An 18,147-nucleotide genomic window follows, 5' to 3' on the forward strand; every position below is an offset into this window, starting at 1 on the left:
TCAGAACATTCATCTCTTGTTAGATCTTTAGAAAAAAAAAAGAGCAAACATAAATGATTCAAAATTGTTTATTAACTTCCAAAATGATTCCAATACTAAGATAGATAAAACATACTCACAGGGATAAAGCACCCGATTGCAAGATGCTAAATATTGCATGCTGGGAACTTCTCACAAGTCTACCTGCCAATTTCTTACATGATTAATCTGAGGAAACAAAAATGCTTTGAGAGAGCTGGGAAGCGTTAAGTCTGTTTTTTTTTTATCATTATTTTCCATTTAATACTGTTTTTCCTGCACTGGGTTGTTTGGAAGCAGTCCTGTCTCCATCATGTGCACCTATGAATAAGTCAGCTGGGAGGCTTGTGGGAAATTCCCAGCATGCAATATTTAGCACCTTGCAATCTAGAGTATTTGATCTATCTTAGTATTGGAATCAATTCGGAAGTTGAGGGGACATTGTACTTTAAAATAGACCTGGCTTAAAAGGTTAGGGCTACAAAAATGTTGCACCAAAAAAAACCTTAAATACATTAAAATTAACATATATACTCATATACACACTATCTAATAAAAATGATTTATAAAAAAAAGTTATAAGGGTTGAAGTATATGGTGTTTGACTGGAACGGCCTATCATAATCTATCTATCTATCTATCTATCTATCTATCTATCTATCTATCTATCTATCTATCTATCTATCTATCTGTCTGTCTGTCTGTCTGTCTGTCTGTCTGTCTGTCTGTCTGTCTGTCTGTCTGTCTGTCTGTCTATCTATCTATCTATCTATCTATCTATCTATCTATCTATCTATATACAGTATATATATATATATATATATATATATATATATACATACACACACACACACACACATATATATATATATATATATATATATATATACATATATATGCATGCATGTCTAAATATGTGTATGTACTTGTGCATTTATGGTATGTACTTGTGCATTTATGGCACTTTTTAGATTAGATTTTTTGAAGATAATTTTTTTTATTTTGGGGGGTGGGGGTTTATGTTAGAGGGTTATAGGGTTTTTTCATTAAAAGAGCTGGATCACTTTGTTAGACTTTTATTTTTATGCGGTGGGGGTGTGGCGGTTTAGGAGTTAATCGTGTAAAGAATTAGTTTGTGGTGTGGGGGGTGGTGGTTTATGGACAGTTTAATTAATTTACTTATTTTAAAGGGACAGTAAACACCAGAATTTGTGTTCTTTTAAAAGATAGATAATCCCTTTAATACCTATTCCCCAGTTTTGCATAACTAACACAGTTATAATAATACGCATTTTACCTCTGTAATTACCCTGTATCTAAACCTCTGCAAACTGCTCCCTTATTTCAGTTCTTTTGACAGACTTGCATTTTAGCCAACCAGTGCTGACTCCTAGGTAACTTCCTGTGCGTGAGCTCAATGTTATCTATATAACACACATGAACTAATGCCCTTTAGTTGTGAAAAACTTTTAAAATGCATTCAGATTAGAGGCAGCCTTCAAGGTCTAAGAAATTAGCATATGAGCATACCTAGGTTTAGCTTTCAACTAAGAATACCAAGAGAACAAAGCAAAATTGGTGATGAAAGTAAATTGGAAAGTTGTTTAAAATCACATTCCCTATTTGAATCATGACAGTTTATTTTGGACTTGACTGTCTCTTTAAAGGACCAGTCAACACAGTAGATTTGCATAATCAACAAATGCAAGATAACAAGACAATGCAATAGCACTTAGTCTGAACTTCAAATGAGTAGTAGATTTTTTTTCTGACAGTTTTAAAAGTTATGGTTTCTCTTGTAAGGTGTATCCAGTCCACGGATCATCCATTACTTGTGGGATATTCTCCTTCCCAACAGGAAGTTGCAAGAGGATCACCCACAGCAGAGTTGCTATATAGCTCCTCCCCTAGCTGCCATATCCAGTCATTCTCTTGCAACTCTCAACAATCATGGAGGTAGTAAGAGAGAAGTGGTGAAAAGTAGTTGTTTTTTTACTTCAATCAAAAGTTTGTTATTTTTAAATGGTACCGGAGTTGTACTATTTTGTCACAGGCAGAAAATAGAAGAAGAATCTGCCTGTGATCTCTATGATCTTAGCAGGTTGTAACTAAGATCCATTGCTGTTCTCACACATAACTGAAGAGAGAGGTAACTTCAGCTGGGGAATGGCGTGCAGGGTATCCTGCTATGAGGTATGTGCAGTTTAATTTTTTTTCTAGAGATGTAAATGCTAGAGAATGCTGCTGATACCAGATTTATATAAGGTAAGCCTGAATACAGTGATTTAATAGTGACTGGTATCATGCTTACTCTCAGAGGTAATACTCTTATAAATTTGCAATATAAAACGTTTGCTGGAATGTTTAAGCGTTTTTATATATGCTTTGGTGATAAAACTTTATTGGGGCCTAGTTTTTTTCCACATGCCTGGCTTAAATTTGCCTAGAAACAGTTTCCTGAGGCTCTCCACTGGTTTAACATGAGTGGGAGGGGCCTAATTTAGCGCTTTATTGCGCAGTAAAAATTACAGACTGAGCATCCAGCTGGACATCTCTAAAGGGCTCTTAGGCTTTCCAAAGTTGTTTGTTGGGAATAGAAAGTAGAAAGAGGGCGCCACAATAGCGTGATACCGTCTGGATATGTAGGTATAGATATAAGTAAGTATTATGCTTACCAGATGGTGTGACACTGTACTGTGACCAGTGCAAGAAAGCAGACAAGCACTTATCAGTGGCTAGTACACTGTGGAAGCCAAGCTTCAAAGGCACTTGTCCTAGTTGAAACTCTGAGTGTGTCACCTGTTGGCTGGACTTCAGGTGCTGCAAAGGTGTAATCTTTTGTGTGTTGTTCAGTTGGTATTGATAAACCACAACACAGACAACTTCAAATAAAATAGCTTTTAATACTTATGACGCGTTTCTCAACCTCAAACAGGTTGTTTCATCAGATAAAAAAGTGAATGACACTTTTTTATCTGATGAAACAACCTGTTTGAGGTTGAGAAACGCGTCATAAGTATTAAAAGCCATTTTATTTGAAGTTGTCTTTGTTGTGGTTTATCAATACTACTACTATACTTTAAGTGTATTACCTGGTTTTATATTGAATATTGCTTTTTTATATTTTAAATATCAGCGCTCTTTTATATCACTTTATTGGGATATGTTCATTTGTTGGGAATGTAGGGCCACAGCAGAGCTGTGGCAGTTTGTTGTGACTGTTAAAAAAACGTCTTTACCATTTTTTTATCTGTTTTTTGAACTAAGGGGTTAATCATCCATTTGCAAGTGGGTGCAATGCTCTGTTAGCTTATTATACACACTGTAAAAATTTCGTTTGATTTACTGCCTTTTTTCACTGTTTTTCAAATTCTGACAAAATTAGTTTCTCTTAAAGGCACAGTACCGTTTTATTTTTTGCTTGTTAACTTGATTTAAAGTGTTTTCCAAGCTTGCTGGTCTCATTGCTAGTCTGTTTAAACATGTCTGACATAGAGGAAACTCCTTGTTCATTATGTTTAGAAGCCATGGTGGAACCCCCTCTTAGAATGTGTACCAAATGTACTGATTTCACTTTAAGTAATAAAGATCATATTCTGTCTTTAAAAAATGTATCACCAGAGGAATCTGACGAGGGGGAAGTTATGCCGACTAACTCACCCCACGTGTCAGATCCTTTCACTCCCGCTCAAGGGACTCACGCTCAAATGGTGCCAAGTACATCTAGGGCGCCCATAGCGTTTACTTTACAAGACATGGCGGCAGTCATGGATAATACACTGTCAGCGGTATTATCCAGACTACCTGGGTTTAGAGGAAAGCGAGACAGCTCTGGAGTTAGAAGAAATACAGAGCATACTGACGCTTTAAGAGCTATGTCTGATACTCCCTCACAATATGCAGAAGCTGAGGAAGGAGAGCTTCTTTCTGTGGGTGATGTTTCTGACTCAGGGAAGATGGTTCAACCTGATTCTGATATGTCTACATTTAAATTTAAGCTGGAACACCTCCGCGTATTGCTCAGGGAGGTTTTAGCTGCTCTGAATGACTGTGATACAATTGCAGTGCCAGAGAAATTGTGTAGATTGGATAAATACTATGCAGTGCCGGTGTGTACTGATGTTTTTCCAATACCTAAAAGGTTTACAGAAATTATTACTAAGGAATGGGATAGACCAGGTGTGCCGTTCTCTCCCCCTCCGATTTTTAAGAAAATGTTTCCAATAGATGCCACCACACGGGACTTATGGCAGACAGTCCCTAAGGTGGAGGGAGCAGTTTCTACCCTAGCGAAGCGTACTACTTTCCCTGTCGAGGACAGTTGTGCTTTCTCAGATCCAATGGATAAAAAGTTAGAGGGTTACCTTAAGAAAATGTTTATTCAACAATGTTTTATTCTCCAGCCCCTTGCATGCATTGCCCCAGTCACTGCTGCTGCGGCTTTCTGGTTTAAGTCTCTGGAAGAGGCTTTACAGGTAGAGACTCCATTGGATGACATACTTGACAAGCTTAGAGCACTTAAGCTAGCTAATTCTTTTGTTTCTGATGCCATTGTTCATTTGACTAAACTAACGGCTAAGAATTCTAGTTTTGCTATACAGGCGCGCAGGGCGCTATGGCTTAAATCATGGTCAGCTGACATCACTTCAAAGTCTAAGCTGCTTAACATTCCCTTCAAGGGGCAAACCCTATTTGGGCCTGGTTTGAAGGAGATCATTTCTGATATCACTGGAGGAAAAGGTCATGCCCTTCCTCAGGATAGGTACAAATCAAGGGCCAAACAGACTAATTTTCATGCCTTTCAAAACTTCAAGGTGAGTGCAGCATCAACTTCCTCTAATGCAAAACAAGAGGGAACTTTTGCTCAGTCCAAGTCGGTCTGGAGACCTAACCAGACCTGGAACAAAGGTAAGCAGGCCAAAAAGCCTGCTGCTGCCTCTAAGACAGCATGAAGGATTGGCCCCCTATCCAGTAACGGATATAGTAGGGGGCAGACTTTCGCTCTTCGCCCAGGCTTGGGCAAGAGATGTCCAGGATCCCTGGGCAGTGGAAGTTATATCCCAGGGATATCTTCTGGACTTCAAAGCTTCCCCTCCAAAAGCGAGATTTCACCTTTCACAATTATCTGCAAACCAGATAAAGAGAGAGGCATTCTTACACTGTGTTCAAGACCTCCTAGTTATGGGAGTGATCCATCCAGTTCCAAAGGAGGAACAGGGACAGGGTTTTTACTCAAATCTGTGTGTGGTTCCCAAAAAAGAGGGAACCTTCAGACCAATTTTGGGTCTCAAGATCTTAAACAAATTCCTCAGAGTTCCATCATTCAAGATGGAGACTATTCGTACCATCCTACCTATGATCCAGGAGGGTCAATATATGACTACAGTGGATTTAAACGATGCTTATCTTCACATTCCGATACACAAAGATCATCATCGGTTTCTCAGGTTTGCCTTCCCAGACAGGCATTACCAGTTTGTAGCTCTTCCCTTTGGATTAGCTACAGCCCCAAGAATCTTTACAAAGGTTCTGTGGTCACTTCTGGCGGTCCTAAGACCGCGGGGCATAGCAGTGGCCCCTTATTTAGACGACATCCTGATACAGGCGTCAAATTTCCAATTTGCCAAGTCTCATACGGACATAGTTCTGGCATTTCTGAGGTCGCATGGGTGGAAAGTGAACAAAGAAAAGAGTTCTCTATCACCTCTCACAAGAGTTTCCTTCCTAGGAACTCTGATAGATTCTATAGAAATGAAGATTTACCTGACAGAGGCCAGGTTATCAAAACTTCTAAATTCCTGCCGTGTTCCACTTATTCCACTTCTCGCCCTTCGGTGGCTCAGTGTATGGAAGTAATCGGCTTAATGGTAGCAGCAATGGACATAGTACCGTTTGCACGCCTAAATCTAAGACCGCTGCAACTCTGCATGCTCAGTCAATGGAATGGGGATTACACAGATTTGTCCCCTCTTCTAAATCTGGATCAAGAGACCAGGGATTCTCTTCTCTGGTGGCTATCTCGGGTCCATCTGTCCAAAGGTATGACCTTTCCCAGGCCAGATTGGACAATTGTAACGACAGATGCCAGCCTTCTAGGCTGGGGGGCAGTCTGGAACTCCCTGAAGGCTCAGGGATCGTGGACTCAGGAGGAGACACTCCTTCCAATAAACATTCTGGAACTGAGAGCGATATTCAATGCTCTTCAGGCTTGGCCTCAGCTAGCGACAATGAGGTTCATCAGATTTCAGTCGGACAACATCACGACTGTGGCTTACATCAACCATCAAGGGGGAACAAGGAGTTCCCTAGCGATGTTGGAAGTCTCAAAGATAATTCGCTGGGCAGAGACTCACTCTTGCCACCTATCAGCTATCCATATCCCAGGTGTAGAGAACTGGGAGGCGGATTTTCTAAGTCGTCAGTCTTTTCATCCGGGGGAGTGGGAACTGATTCATCATTGGGGCAAACCAGAACTGGATCTCATGGCGTCTCGCCAGAACGCCAAACTTCCTTGTTACGGATCCAGGTCCAGGGATCCCAAGGCGACGCTGATAGATGCTCTAGCAGCACCTTAGTCTTTCAACCTGGCTTATGTGTTTCCACCGTTTCCTCTGATCCCTCGTCTGATTGCCAAAATCAAGCAGGAGAGAGCATCGGTGATCTTGATAGCGCCTGCGTGGCCAAGCAGGACTTGGTATGCAGATCTGGTGGACATGTCATCCTTTCCACCATGGACTCTGCCGCTGAGACAGGACCTTCTACTTCAAGGTCCTTTCAATCATCCAAATCTAATTCCTCTGAGACTGACTACCTGGAGACTGAACGCTTGATTTTATCAAAGCGTGGCTTCTCTGAGTCAGTCATTGATACCTTAATTCAGGCACGAAAGCCTGTCACCAGGAAAATTTATCATAAGATATGGCGTAAATATCTTTATTGGTGTGAATCCAAGGGTTACTCATGGAGTAAAGTCAGGATTCCCAGGATATTATCTTTTCTCCAAGAAGGATTGGAAAAAGGATTGTCAGCTAGTTCCTTAAAGGGACAGATTTCTGCTCTCTCTATTCTTTTGCACAAGCGTCTGGCAGATGTTCCAGACATTCAGGCATTTTGTCAGACTTTAGTTAGAATCAAGCCTGTGTTTAAACCTGTTGCTCCGCCATGGAGCTTAAGTTTGGTTCTTAAAGTTCTTCAAGGGGTTCCGTTTGAACCTCTTCATTCCATAGATATCAAACTTTTATCTTGGAAAGTTCTTTTTTTGGTAGCTATTTCCTCGGCTCGTAGAGTTTCCAAGTTATCTGCCTTACAATGTGATTCCCCTTATCTGATCTTCCATGCAGATAAGGTAGTTCTGCCTACCAAACCTGGGTTTTTACCTAAGGTGGTATCTAATAAGAATATCAATCAGGAGATTGTTGTTCCGTCATTGTGTCCTAATCCTTCTTCAAAGAAGGAAAGTCTATTACACAATCTTGACGTGGTTCGTGCTTTAAAATATTATTTACAAGCTACTAAAGATTTTCGTCAAACATCTGCTTTGTTTGTTGTCTACTCTGGACAGAGGAGAGTCCAAAAGGCTTCGGCAACCTCTCTTTCGTTTTGGCTAAAAAGCATAATCCGCTTAGTTTATGAGACTGCTGGCCAGCAGCCTCCTGAAAGGATTACAGCTCATTCTACTAGAGCTGTGGCTTCCACATGGGCCTTTAAAAATGAGGCTTCTGTTAAACAGATTTGCAAGGCGGCGACTTGGTCTTCGCTTCATACCTTTTCAAAAAGAAAGGTTTTACAGGCAGTGGTACCTTCTGTTTAAGTACCTGCCTTGTCCCTCCCTTCATCCGTGTACTTTAGCTTTAGTATTGGTATCCCACAAGTAATGAATGATCCGTGGACTGGATACACCTTACAAGAGAAAACATAATTTATGCTTACCTGATAAATTTATTTCTCTTGTGGTGTATCCAGTCCACGGCCCGCCCTGTAATTTTAAGGCAGGTATTTTTTAACTTTAAACTACAGTCACCACTGCACCCTATTGTTTCTCCTTTCTCTGCTTGTCTTCAGTCGAATGACTGGATATGGCAGTTAGGGGAGGAGCTATATAGCAGCTCTGCTGTGGGTGATCCTCTTGCAACTTCCTGTTGGGAAGGAGAATATCCCACAAGTAATGGATGATCCGTGGACTGGATACACCACAAGAGAAATACATTTTTCAGGTAAGCATAAATTATGTTTTTTTCCACTCCCTTTGTACCATGTGACAGCCATCAGCCAATCACAAATGCATAAACGTATCATGTGACAGCCATCAGCCATTCACAAATGCATACACACTTATTCTTGCACATGCTCAGTAGGAGCTGGTGACTCAAAACGTTTTTAAATATAAAAAGACTGTGCACATTTAGTTAATGGAAGTAAATTGGAAAGATGTTTAAAATAGCATGCTTTATCTGAATAATGAAAGTTTAATTTTGATTGAGTGTCCCTTTAAGTGAACTTTCAGGTCTCGTAAAAAGTTTGAGAGTAAAATGCGATTATGTTTGAGTGATCGCATTTACTTTCAGCGTATAATACGAGCGCACATAACCGCTTTACACTACCCATAGAACATATGGGGGGCATAAATTCCCGCGAGTTTGCACAAACAAATTTGCAGTAATTTAAACAGCTCGCCACTTGCAATATGGATTTTAGCGTAAAAAACACTGTAGTTTTACAATTGGGTTTACACTCCTAGAGCAAACGATAGCTCTCCACTTGTAATCTAGCCCATAATATTGTACTCCTGTACTCAAATGTAGTTAATAATTTTGATGTATCTGACAGTTTAATGTCTTTAATTCCACAGTACTTACTGAATCAAGACAATGATATTAAAGGGGTAGTGTATTGTAATTCTTTTCCCCTTTAATATATTCTCAATAATCAATGTAACCTGTTGGAATGTTTTAAATTCTTTTAATTTATTGTCTTCATTTGAAATAGCTGTCTTTACCTGTTGTATCCCCACACATACTGCAATTTTCAATACTTAAAGGGATAAGAAACCCATATTTTTATTTCATGATTCAGATAGAGCATGCGATTTTAAACAATATTCCACTTTACCTCTAGTATCCATGTATCTTTGTTATCTAGGTAGCTTTTGTTCAAACACAGGGACTTATTCTTAGGAGCCGGCCCATTTTTGGAGCACTATATGACAGCAGTTTTGCAAAAATGTTATTTATTTTCAAGAGCAGTAGAGGGCAGCACTATTTCCTGCCATGTAGTTTTCCGGATGCCTACCTAGGTATCTCTTCAATGCAGCATATCATGGGCATGAAGCAACTTTGATAATAGAAGTAAACTGGAATCTTTTTTTTAAATGGTATACTCTGTCTGAATCACAAAAGAAAAAAATTGGGTTTCATATTAAATACTGTTTATAGAAACATATTGAAAGTTTAGAAGAAATCAAGCTCCCTGTGGGGTGAGATAATAAAATATTATGTTTCCCATTGTTCTCTCTAAGTAGTGACCTCACTGTGTATATAGTACAGGGAGAGAAAAGATAAGGAGGATTTTGAGTAAATATAGAGATAACCTCTCCCTGCAAGTTTAGCCAGTTAGGTTTTGGTTTTAGTTAGCCAAGGCAGCTATTTCATGTAAAAAATATACCTAACGCAACACTTACCCATACATTTTAAACTCTGCAGCAGGGGTCAAGTTAAGCAGGAACGCATGGGAATGGAGATCCTGCACTATTTTTGCAGGAGGAACTAAGTTCCCATGGAAAGAGAACAGAAACTCTTTAGTAAACACTGCTGCTGTTGGTGGGAGGAGCTTTAGCATAGTCTGGTTAGAGGGATAGTCCGATCCTCTAGTAATAGGCAGTAAATCTTCATACAATACACTAAATGCAAGCCTGTCAGTGGTCCTGCTGAGTGATCACCCTGCACTGTGTGGATCACATGGTGCTTACATTTTTGTGTGGCTTGCTTGGGGTTATTTAGCTCCCCTCAGCAGAAATAGGACTATTATACCTTAAGTGGATGAGACTCTGTGATGGAGGAGTCGTCTCAAGGCCCAAAGGCAACCATTTAACCCTTCATTAGATTTAATTTGCCTTCATTAACCAAAGTGTATAGATTATATTCATATAAATACAGTGTGTGTGTATAAAACAATATTAATTGTGAGGGCAGCGGAAGTCTTGTTGAGTTCCCACACTTTTTTTTGTAGGACTTGACCCCTGCTCTGCAGCTTGTATAATAAGACATTGTAAGCATATCAAGGGCAAACTAATTTTACATTGTACTGTCCCTTTTAGTGCATGTAAAAATATCATTAGTGTGTTTTGTCTATACACAAAAGCAATGTTTTGTGTAAAAAATTCTTGAAATAGTGTTAAAATAAAACTAAGAGGCCAGTTTTGTGGTTTATAAATTCCTGCATAAGCAGTCACAATGACTTTACCGCAGCATTTCACTTCGATTAATATTTCCGGCATAATGTGTTTTTCACTCAAGTGGAAGGATTAACTATGGACTTTTAGTACAAACACTTTGTGCTCATCATTGAACATATAGAGAGCATTGTATTGTGAGTTTGTGCAAGAGAGTTTGCAATATATATATTTTTTAAATATGGTAACATAGGTTTTAGCAGTAAAAATATTAAAACTGCAATCGTGCTCCACTAACCTAGGCCTAAATAAATGCTCCATATAATGGTGTACTCAAAGTAAAGTTTTCCCTGCGATTAATATACAGATACGTTTTTAAAATTATATAATTTTTTGAATATTAAATATATAAATGTTAAAGTTTAGTTTTAATAAAGTGCTTTGGTTTCTAAAAAGTAACAGGCACCATATTGACCAATGAAAAACACAGAAAAGCTATATTTTTATTGAAAACACAGATCAGTCTTTCACTCAGCAGATATTTGGAATTTTAGTTTGTATTTTATCTATTTTTTATGTTCACAAATGAATAAATGTTTTCTAATTTACTGCCATTAGAAGTAAGTTTTGAAAGGGTATAATTTGAAGAAATATAAAGATTGAGATACTGAAATGAATGGCAAGAAACTTTTACAAACTCTCATTTTGCTCCATTGATATTAAATAGCAATTTAATCCATTTTAGTGCTAAAGAAATATAACTATACATTTAAAACATGTTATAAACTAGCAATTTGCTTTCTCTTAGATAAAAACTAAAGTCCTCAGTGCATCACATAATGCATGTTTGCCATTGGAGCAAGCATTCTTGGGTAATATCTTCAGTAAAGATATATATATATATATATATATTGAGCCAAGGAAAAGTAAAATATGAAGGGCGCTCAGTGTGAAGAAGAGTGTAGGCGAACAGAAACTGGGTGGTATAAACTCAGCCGAGGATATTGTCAATAATCACAATAAGAACAAAAGATAGTGGGTACAATGTATCAAGTTGTATAAAAAATGTTCCCACAGATGGTATTACCAGATGATTGATGGTAAGAGGGGTCTAATTATAGTCGCTACAAATTATTACAATATACAATATTGGACTACAATTCATATATGGAGCACACAATAATAAACCATAAACAATAAACAGTCGAAAATAGAGTATTGTGCAAAGACCCCAAGTGATCAAAATACAAATGCAATTAGCAAAGTACAAATATTAGACAAACAAATTGTGGTGAAAAAACAATCCTTAGACGATACTAGGTGGAAGTAGTGAGAGTCCCAAAGCTGTGTGGCACACTGTCCCCTCAGGGGATTCTACTTACTCTCCTTAACCTCAATCAGTATGAGGTAAGTGTCGCACAGGGTAAGTAGAATGAGCTCCCTCGTGGTATCAGGTGTCCACCAGCTTGTAAATGTCTCCCGGCACCTCCGCTCACATATGTAAATGAGAAGAGAGAGAACAATAATAGTGCAACCCTGTTAAATAAACAGTACTGTGCACAATAAGACTTTAAGAATGTTACTCACACAATACAACCTCAGATGTATATGAGGTATTTTATTAGCATCAATGAAGACATAAAACGACCTTCTTCTCTGAAGAAGAAGGTCGTTTATGTCCCAGACCTTCGAAACGCGTTAGGACTTCTTGTTTCACTACACAGCCAATGCCAGATTACGGTTTGGACTGTAGATATTTTGAAAAGAACTCGCTTTTAAAAAAGTTTGTAATAGTGATTGCTATGTACACGAATACCGCTGGAGCTGTAATGCAATAGCGGATATACTGTATCTAGATTTTAATTCATTGATGCTAATAAAATACCTCATATACATCTGAGGTTGTATTGTGTGAGTAACATTCTTAAAGTCTTATTGTGCACAGTACTGTTTATTTAACAGGGTTGCACTATTATTGTTCTCTCTCTTCTCATTTACATATGTGAGCAGAGGTGCCGGGAGACATTTACAAGCTGGTGGACACCTGATACCACGAGGGAGCTCATTCTACTTACCCTGTGCGACACTTACCTCATACTGATTGAGGTTAAGGAGAGTAAGTAGAATCCCCTGAGGGGACAGTGTGCCACACAGCTTTGGGACTCTCACTACTTCCACCTAGTATCGTCTAAGGATTGTTTTTTCACCACAATTTGTTTGTCTAATATTTGTACTTTGCTAATTGCATTTGTATTTTGATCACTTGGGGTCTTTGCACAATACTCTATTTTCGACTGTTTATTGTTTATGGTTTATTATTGTGTGCTCCATATATGAATTGTAGTCCAATATTGTATATTGTAATAATTTGTAGCGACTATAATTAGACCCCTCTTACCATCAATCATCTGGTAATACCATCTGTGGGAACATTTTTTATACAACTTGATACATTGTACCCACTATCTTTTGTTCTTATTGTGATTATTGACAATATCCTCGGCTGAGTTTATACCACCCAGTTTCTGTTCGCCTACACTCTTCTTCACACTGAGCGCCCTTCATATTTTACTTTTCCTTGGCTCAATATTTTTTCTATATTGGGATTGTGGGGTTTGGGGATCCCACAGTCCTAATAGGTAATTTGGGGCAGCATAGTGTAACACTAGCCTTCTTTCTCTAATAGGGATTTTTTCGAGATTTACACCTAACTTGCGCTGTTATCACAAACCCATTCTTTGCTACATATATATATATATATATATATATATATAAATTCAAAAGATATGGTAAACTGCACAGCGCTAAACCCAGATGAATAAAGCCTAAATAATTCAGGAATATTTAAAAGTATACACAAAAACAGAGTGAATATAATCACATATGTATTTCTTTTGAATTCACATTTTACTGTGTGAGTGTATTAGAGTATAATACATACACACATCCCAGGTATAATCCAGCAACTTTACTTGTATTATCACAGTGCCAGCAATTAGCGCCTCCAGTTTAGTTTTTACCTTTGGTATTTACTATACTTCCCCAACTCTTGTTTTTTAATATATATATATATATATACGTATATTAAAAAGTATTAATATTAAACTAAGAACTGTTCAGGATATAACATTCTTAAACAGTTACTAATTTAAACAGTAACCTAATTTCAAGGCAATTTTAAAGGGACAGTAAAGTCTTAATTAGACTTTCATGATTTAGACAGAGCATTCAATTTTAAAAATACTTTCCAATTTACTTATATTATTTAATTTGCTTCCTTCTCTTGTTATCCTTTGCTGAAAGGTTTATCTAGGTAAACCTAAGGAGCAGCTAAGAACCTAGGTTCTTGCTGCTGATTGCTGGCTGCATATATACACCAATTGTCATTGGCTTACCCATGTGTTCAGTTCAGTAGTGCATTGCTGCTCATTCAACAAATGATACCAAAAGAATGAAAAGGATTGGATGATAGAAGTAAACTGGAAAGTTGTTTAAAATTGTACGTTCTACCTAAATCATGAAAGACACATTTTGGGTTTCATGTCCCTTTAAGCAGTAACCTAAAGAGGTCACTGATACATTTTTATGTTTCATTTATTTAATTTACATTACCAGAATATTTTATTATTTTAAGAAACAAAATAAAATACCAAGCTTAAAAATCTAATATTATTTCAGATTAGCAATACGATTGTGTTTCATGATTTCGATCTACCTTTTATATAATTTTCTATGTGCAAATGACGACAAATGGCAGTTATCTGTAATGGTTGGATATTTGGCTTCAGATAACTGGAAGGATTTTGATTGCTCTAGTTTAATGAGGAGTTATCTTAAATGGTGACATATTCCTTCAGGCTACTTAGGTCTAATTAATAGTTTCAGTAATCCAAATTGCTATAGAAACCATACATTGGCTTTCACATTTTTTTTTTCCATAGAAAAGGATAAACAAAGGAGCTACAATTTGTAAAGGGAAATTCTAATGTAATAATTATATGCTGCAATAAAAATAATAATAATAATAATAATAATATGGGGTTAAACACATAAGTAATGTCTCACTTGATTGCTGCATTCAAGCAGGACACAACCAGTGATAGTCATGGACGTGCAATTGCTGTTCCCCATTGGTTGGCCAGCCTTGTCCTACTTGAGAGCTGCAATGGTTGCAGCTCCAGAGTGGGACTTTATCTATGTGTTTAAACCATTTTGTAGGGGTTAAATAGATGAATCTATGGTCACTAATGATAACATTAAATTCACTAATGAATTAGAACATGCCATTTTGCATTAGAATAGTCCTTTAAGAATTAACATCTAGTTTATAAAGATGTTCTTACTGTTTTTGCTGTCAATAACAACATTAAAGGGACACTAAACATATAATACATTTCATGCACATCTCTCTAACCATGGGTGCTACCATTCTAGAACCTAGGTTACACTGCAGGTTTCTGTAGGAGAATTGCTGCACATGTGCAAACATGCCAGCACTTAAATGTAGTGACAGTTAGATTTCAGCATAACTAGGAGGCAGGAAAAAGACCTCTATGCTATACATCTAAAATGTATTTAATGTTTAATGTCCCTTTAAGGAACAACATTCTCCTAATTAAAGGGACATAGTGCAAAAATAACTAACTCTAATTAATTAGTATATCATTTTAGCACTACTAACCCTTCAGGTTTATGTGCTTAACCCCACAAATGGATTAAACACATTGGGGTCAATCACAGTTGATTATGTGATTTGTCTTTGGCAGGCTTTTAGTCCAAAAGGGGATCACAATGACACATATTAACATGGAATCAAAGTTTTCTCGGTGATCACAGTCCATTTTATTTTTACACTATTCAATAGGCTTTTAAAGGGACAGTTTACTCAAACATTTTCTCACCTTTAATTTGTTCCCAATGATCCACTTAACCTGCTGGAGTGTATTAAATTGTTTATAAGTAGCTCCTTTACCCTAATATTGGCATTTGAAATAGTTTATTTAGCATGTGGTATCCCCACCTATTCTGAAAGTTTGTGGCCGCAGGTCCAAGCTATAGATAAGCTTTGTAAACACAGACAGCAGAAGAAATGACGGTCCCAGTTGAATATAGCCGAGATAAGGTAATGCAATGTTGATTTTCTATTGTTCTCTCCAAGTACTGGTGATTGTTTTAAGGACAGATATAAGATAAAGAAGCAGGTATATGTGCACAATGTGATACAGTAATGAGATCTGATTATACCTACGAGCTCAACCCATTTTATTAGGTTGTGGCTTCAAAACACAAAATAAGAGCTTTAATATACACAAATAAACCTTAAAAAGCTAATTTTCATACATTTTTTACTCTGCAGTTAGTAAAAAAAGCAATTGTAAACACATTGAAGGAAAAACTATTTACAGTATACTGTCCCTTTAAGACCATTTTGTGCTAATCAAATTAGACACCTAAGGGCACTTGATACAGTCCCAAACTGTTTAATTTTAGGTTTATTTTTATTTCACAGGTACGTTTTTATTTATTTAAATATAGTTATATTGTAATTTTACTTTAAAATTGGGGGGGTGTTAGGTTTAGGGGTTAATAGTTTAATTTAGTGTTTTGCGATGTTAGGGGCTGGTGGTTTAAGTGTTTATAGTTTTATTTAGTGGCGGATATGTGGGAAGGCCGGAGGTTTAGGGGTTAATAGGTTTATTTAGTTACAGAGATGTGGGAGGCCGGAGGTTTAGGGATTAATAACTTTATTATAGTGTCGGCAATGTTGGGAAGAGGCAGAATAGGGGTTAATAGCTTTATTATAGTGGCGGTGATGTCAGGGAGTGGCGAAATAGGATTTAATAACTTTTATTAGTGTTGGCGATGTCGGGAGCGGCAGATTAGGGGTTAATATCTTTATTTAGGCGTCGGCAATGTTGGTGGCAGCAGATTAGGGGTGTTTAGACTAGGGGTTTATGTTAGGGTGTTAGGTTTAAACGTACCTTTTTTCCCCATAGACATCAATGGGGTTGCGTTACGGAGATTTTTCATTCCGCATTTCAGGTGTTAGTTTATGCCTAACACTCTCTCCCCATTGATGTCTATGGAAGAAAGTGTGCACGAGCACATAAACTCAGCCCTTGGATTTTGTGCGTTATGGAGATTAACGCCACCATATTGCACTCAGAAGGAGGCTTCTCAGTAACTCGTAATGGCAGGGCTCTGGAGAGTGAAATAACGCAACTCTTTTGGCGTTAGTTTTGCACCCTGTTTAGCGCAAAACTCGTAATCTAGGTGAAAAATATTAATAAAAATATATTCTAAGGATTCAGAGGTTTATGGTATATGGCAATGAAATTGACTACAAATGTCTATATATATATATATATATATATATATATATATATATATATATATATATATATATATATATATATATTTGTGTGTATAAATATTAATTCTTTATTAATATTTAATAACATGTTTTGTATTTTTGCAAATATTTCACGTACCACTGTCTTTCACATACAATAAAATTTTAATTTTATTTTAAATATCTATCTATCTATATATTATGGTACAGATAAAAATCCCCCATTTCATAAAAATAAATTAACAGAAATTATTGCATAGGCAATTAGCACATCTATTCAAGAATCCCGATTGCTTTTACCTAGTAATTATCTATGCAGACTGATAACAATGCATCAGAGAATTCTGGGTAAGATATACAAATTAGATTTGAAACATTTCAGGTTTTTTGCTTTTTGATATTGTGGTAATATACACAATATATGGGGAAAGTGAAGCAATTACAAAAACCACCACTGGAAAGCTGATTCATTCTTATGAGAACTTTTCAACAGCAAATAATTTTTTTGAATGCTGCTAAGTAAAAGGTTATTCCAGGGCAAAATCAAAATATATTTAAATTATGATGGAGATAAAAGCATGAGATTAAAATCCTCCAATTCATAAAAATAAAACAACAGAAATTATTGCATGGGCAATTAGCACATCTAAGCAAGTATCCCCTTTGCTTTTACCCATTAACCCCTTAAGTACAAGGCCGTTTTTCAATTTCTTACCCTTAAGGACCAGGTCTATTATTACATTTCTGCAGTGTTTGTGTTTAGCTGTAATTTTCCTCTTACTCATTTACTGTACCCACACATATTATATACTGTTATTCTCACCACTAAATGGACTTTCTAAAGATACCATTATTTTCATCATATCATATAATTTACTATAAAAAAAAAATATAAAATATGATGAAAAAATTGAAAAAAAAAACACTTTTTCTAACTTTGACCCCCAAAGTCTGTTACACATCTACAACTACCAAACAACAACAATGCTAAATAGTTTCTAAATTTTGTCCTGAGTTTAGAAATACCAAATTTTTTCCATGTTCTTTGCTTTTTTTGCAAGTTATAGGGCAATAAGTACAAGTAGTGCTTTGCTATTTCCAAACCATTTTTTTTTTTTAAATTTGCATGTTACATTTTAACATTAATATCTGTCAGGAATCCCTGAATAACCCTTCACATGTATATATATATATATATATATATATATATATATATGTATATATATATATATATATTAAGCTAGAAGAAAGAAAGGAGACCGGAACCAAGTAGCCAGTGCAAGTAAGGATTTATTCGTTCAGGTAGAAGACATCATATATGAACAGCTCCTTCTATCTGACGCGTTTCGCACATGCGTACATGTGCTTCCTCAGAGATAGTTACCTGATG

This window comes from Bombina bombina, chromosome 9 (genome assembly GCF_027579735.1).
Source record: "Bombina bombina isolate aBomBom1 chromosome 9, aBomBom1.pri, whole genome shotgun sequence".
Classification (NCBI taxonomy): domain Eukaryota; kingdom Metazoa; phylum Chordata; class Amphibia; order Anura; family Bombinatoridae; genus Bombina; species Bombina bombina.